Genomic DNA, 5,533 nt, shown 5'->3' with positions numbered 1-5,533 from the left:
TAAGAAGTGACTTGGGAATGTGGTATATACTTTGTTTTGATTCATTTTTGTAGCTAGTGTTTTTTGAGTGCTTCTTATGTATAAAGCCCTGTATGAGGAACTTATAGTATGGCAAAGCTCCCGTCCCCTGTTTTTCTTGCTTCAAGTATAGAACAGACTGTAACATGATACTAAACAACTACAAGATTGTTCTATAATGCACAGTAGGAGTTGAAGGTGAAAACACTTCCTTCCAGGGGAAAGGAGTGGGGACTGAGGGAAGCTTCGCTGAGGAGATGCCACTGAGCCAAATCCAAAAGGCTAGAAGGGTGTTAACAGAGCAAGTTACAGGCAAAGCCATGGCCTAACCAGCACACAGAGGCTGCAAGGCTCAGATTGAGTGTGATTAGTGCACATCAGCTGAGACTTTCCCTTGTTTCCCAGGGAACACAATAATCAAGAGGCTGATCAGTTTTTTACATTTTTGAGATTTTATGGAAGCTGTCATCACCATGGCAGCAAGTGATGCTGCTGTGAGCATCAGCTAAGGTTTTGATCAATGACCACCCAATATTCTTTACAGCAGACTTCAGCCTAAAATTATGCAGTGAATCTCATATTGCATAATAAGGGCAATCAAAAGTGGCATCATGAAAGGTAGAGAGAGAAAGCCTTTTGTTGGTGCCTTGCTGCCACCCGGAAATGTTTGGCCTTTGAGCTCTTATTAGTGACTTCATCATCCCTTGCTGGGAGTTTGGTGTTTTTGATATATAGTACCTTTCTGGGAGTGTCAAGACATTCCCTTACATAGATTTAGTGCCTCTTCTCACTCTACACCAAAGGCCTCACTTACATTTCTCTATATTCTTTCTGTTTCTGGTAATGCCAAGATCACTTCAATCCTGACCTTCCCAGTTTAGGCCACTTAATCGTACCCTAATCTCTAATTGACACTACACAGTTCCCTAAGACAAAAAAGAAGGCAGACCTTGAAACTAAATGGATTTACCTTCTAGGGAAAACACTGGAGAGTAAATTAATTATAAGCATCTACAAATTTAGACATCAGCTCCTTAAATCTGGGTACCTAGGGTAGTTCACCTTACTGCATTTCTGTTTTATCCTTCTTAAGCTTTCCCCACTCAGTATGGTAGGAAGAGGAGGGAGGAGAACAGATTGACTGGAGTATAGGTTATATGGAGATGAGCTGGAAGGTCAGACAGAAAAATCAATTTGTGCCAAGTTGTGGAGAGCCTTAAATGTTAGATTCAGAAGTCCCAATTTTGCTTGATATGTAATAGGGTGTTACCAAAGTTTTTGACTGGGGCAATTATATTAGCAAAGGGATGTATTATTAGATTGGTCTGGAGGCTAATTCATTAGGTATGATGGAGTTAGGAGAGTGGGGATGAGAAGGTCTTCAGCATTCTCCTATTGCATGAGAAATAGCAGTCTCTAGAATAAGGTGACCAGATTTTAACTTTGGTAAAGTGGGACACCATTGATGGGGGGAGGTTCTTAATTAAAAATTTGGTCTATATGGAGCAACAAAAATGTTCATAGAATGCAAAAATAGTATTATAATATATTTTTTAAAATTTCAACATAAGTACATAATACATTAAAAAATTATGTATAGTATTATTTTATTCTTTGGCATATTTCTCATTTGAGTGACTTTTTTTTAGTAGATTGCTGTCCTTATTTAAAAGGTCATGCAATTTTTCACAAGGATTGTTAAATCATATTTCACACATAAAATGACATTCAAAGTCTCAACACTTAATTGTGATTTTTCTGATGTCCACACTTTATTTACCGTAGAAAAAACACATTCAGTCACAGCATTAGTTCCTGGTAAGGATAGTGCGTATCCCACAATTTTTAGTGCATTATTGTATGGAACATGGTTTGTTTCAAAATGATGAAATATTTCTAAACATTTGTTCTCTATTGTGATGTTTGCTGATGCCCAAGATTTAACCTTTTCCTTATCAATTCTTTTTTAATAATGATACCTCGTAAGTCGTGTCACTTTCAAGGCAGGCACTAGATTTTTTGCTGCCACCATAAAATATAAATAATACAAGTACTGTCTGCTAAATTCATGAAATAAATAAATTACTTACCTAAATAATCTGAATAGCTGATTTGTTGACATCACTTGTTTAACTAGCAATAGCACGTAGTAGGATGTGTATCATCTGAGAGACAGTTACAAAATGTTTTCGTGGTTGCCAATGCCAATAAATGCCATTGTTCATTAAGTCCAAACAATAGTGGTCAAATTCTAACAACTGATCAACAGTGTGAACTTTGATAAGCAGTTCTCCATAATCAGTTCTCAACAATTATTTGTTATTATTAAAGTTTAATATTATAAAATTAACAAAAATAATATAAAACTCATATGCTGGTGAAATAGCCACATGGCAGCCGAAAAACGTCTATTCCCTTCCTGTTCTCCCACTGTTCCCTAGCTTGTTGTGCATTCTTTCCAAAAATCGGAACTTTTTAAAAGGCCACGGGATATGGGACAAATTGTTAACAATCAGGACTGTCCCACCAAAAGTGGGACGTCTGGTCATCTTACAATAGCAGCAAGAAAGGAAAAGAAAGATCAAGTAACGTTCACAAAAATTATAACCCTTTGTCAGGTACAGCCTCCTCCTTTCTTCTAGGCTACCAAAGCATTTTAGCGTATCAGTATGGTTTTTTAGAACATGAACAGTCACTCTTATTTAGTTTAGCACTTCCTATGTGTAAGGTGATTTACATGCATTATGTTTTACAATCACCATAAACAACTCATTGAGGTAAGTCCCAATTATTTCCATATTACAGATGAGAAAACTGAGACTCAGTTCAGCAACACACCTATTACATGATAACTAAATTAGAGCCAGTGTTTGAACTCAGATCTACCTAACATCAAGACCCACATGGTTTTTCCTGTTACAGAAAGTTGACTTTTTGTCAACAGAGTATATTGCAACTTTCCCTAAAGATATCATACTAATCCATGAAAGAATCTGAATTTTTTCTTTGCTTATCTTCAAGTAAAGGGAGTAAACAAATTGACTTAGTCTGGGCAGATGAGTTTCATTATTCCAATAGTCAGGCACATTTTCTCATCATGTATCCTGTTTGCCAGATTTTAAGGCTAGACAGTATTTTGCAGAAGTAGAATTTCAAAGGCTGTACCTTCTCTATGATAAGCTCAAGTTTTGAGGTAAATCTATGGCTAAGATCATGTGACATGTTTAAATGATTTTATTCCTACTGATTCCTGTACAAATAAAGGTTCCTAATACAATGTGTCTGCTTAAATTAACATGTTGGTGGTAGAGTACAGTAAACAGTAAGTTTCATCGAGACAGTATCTCTTCGGGTGAATATCTGCAGGGGTATTGCTTGTATCAAAGTCCAGTGTACAATTTTTTTCTAAAAATTAAAAGGCATCCTTATGATTATAAGCATTATTTTAGTTTGAAAGCTGATTTGATGGTCACATCTTTTCATCAGCAAAAAATCATTTTTCCTATTATACTTTGAGGAAAAAAAGTCAATCCAAGTAACCCATTAGAAAATTCTGTTTAGAGGGGAGAAGAGAGAAGGGAGGGGAATGGGGGATGGGGCATTACAGTGTATGGCACACCTCTTAGGGGTGGGACAATTACAAGAGGGACTTTACATAACAACTGAATCAGTGTAACCTAATTCTTTGTACCCTCAATAAATCCCAAACAATAAAAAAAGAAAAGAAATTTCTGTTTAAATGTTTTTGAGAGATAGTGGTTGCAGAGACTTTAAATATGGTCCCTATGTTAATTAGAATACAGGGTGTCCTGAGCTCTTTATAAGAATATAATTTCAGTATTTCTTTCCTTCCTTCCCTCTCTCCCTCCCTAACTCCTTAATCCCTCCCTCCCTCCCTCCCTCCCTTCCTTCTTTCCTTCCTTTCTTCTTTCTTTTTCTTGGTTTGCAGTGTTATAATAAATGGGAGTACATTGTTAATGACGATGGATATAATTGGCCTACGTTCTCTAATCTTTTATTATGACTACCAGGGTCCGTCTTCCCATAGCTATGGCCTGGAAGTCCTGCATTAACACAGGATAACACAGAGCCATTTGGGCAGAATCCCCTCTGCAGACTTCCTTGACATGAGATGAACAATGTGGCCTGAACATTGGGCAACTCCCTGTCTTTACCTGACTTCTAAATTTAATGAAATCCCAAATCTCTCACCCATTTCCATTCTACTCAGTTCCTCTCACATCACTGTATGGAGCAGAGGGAGTCTTTTTCTCAGGTGCTTTCTGGTCCGGGGGCCATGACTAAACATCTCGGCACCACACTGCACACCCTGAGAATTCCAAACTGTGTAGATGTTACCAACTTCTTCAGAGAACTGTATATTCTTCACCTTTGTAGCCATTTCTTGCTTCACCAGGTGTCTGACTAATCCCAAGTAAAGAGCTCCCAGAACATTACAGTGCTGGTCCAACCCAATTAGTCAGAAAAACAAAGAAACTACAGCAACACAGAAAAAAATAAAAATATGAAATTAAACACTTCACATGTTTCCATTAGTTTATTCAGCAATTTTTATTTAGAGTCTGATGGTCCTGAGTAGCTAGGACTACAGCTGTGCACCATGCCTGGCCGAAGTTGAAATTTTAAACAGTTGGTCAGGCTAGGTCTAATAAAGGAGGGGAGGACTGAGCAGAGACTCCAGGTGGGGGAAGAAGGAGGCCAAGTGGATATTTGAGGCAGGAATAGAGGGAAACACCAGGCCCCGGGGTCTGAAGCAGGAACATGCCATGTGTGTTTGGAGAACAGGGTGAAAGTGAGGGTGGCTATGGCAAGGTAAGCAAAGGGGGACAGTAGGAGGGGAGGTGGGAGAGAGAGAAAAGGCCAGAGCAAGTGGGGCCTGGTTGTTGCGGCCAGGGCTGCCTATAGCCTTTGTCCCAGAGGAAATGGGATCCGCTGCAGGGTTCGGGCGTAAGGGTAACAAGATCTGGTGCAGGTTTTAAAATGACCACGTCTCTGATTGGAGAAGTGACTAGAAATAGGCACAGCAGTGAAGGCTATTGTAGTAACCTAAGTGGGAGATGAAGGGGAGTGGGTCTCAGGAGGCAGCTGCTGATGAAGTGGTAAAAAGTCGTTGGAATCTGGGTTCATTGTGAGAGTGGAGCAAGCAGGTATTACTGATAGACGGATGGCAATAGTGAGAGAAAAAGACAACCTAACACCTTTTCAAGTTGCAGTTTTTCAGTGCAGTAATGATTTAATAATGTTACTGAGACAAGTACGCATGTGTAAACATTTGGTTAAAAATCAAATTTACAATATTTTTCTTTGCAGTTTGTAGATGTACTGTCTTTTGATTTTGAAGTCACATTTTTAACATTTTTTTTTTGGTATTCTTAGTTTTTTTTTTTTTTTATTGAATAGTAACTGTGTACATTAATGCACTTCTGGGGTACAGTGTGGGGTTTTCACAAACAATCCGAAACACTTCCATCAAACTGATTAACATAGCCTTCAC

General features: G+C 38.4%; 1 pseudogene; it reads left to right on the top strand.

Moving 5' to 3' along the window:
• Window positions 1-2,510: 2,510 nt before the first annotated feature.
• The window catches only part of LOC100942543, a 3,687-nt pseudogene continuing 664 nt past the window's right edge, over window positions 2,511-5,533 (top strand).

The sequence above is a fragment of the Otolemur garnettii genome, unplaced genomic scaffold, assembly GCF_000181295.1.
Source record: "Otolemur garnettii isolate 467f Iridium unplaced genomic scaffold, OtoGar3 scaffold00002, whole genome shotgun sequence".
NCBI classification, from domain to species: domain Eukaryota; kingdom Metazoa; phylum Chordata; class Mammalia; order Primates; family Galagidae; genus Otolemur; species Otolemur garnettii.
Note: the sequence above shows the minus strand (reverse complement) of the source record. Positions and strands in the feature narration are given on the sequence as shown.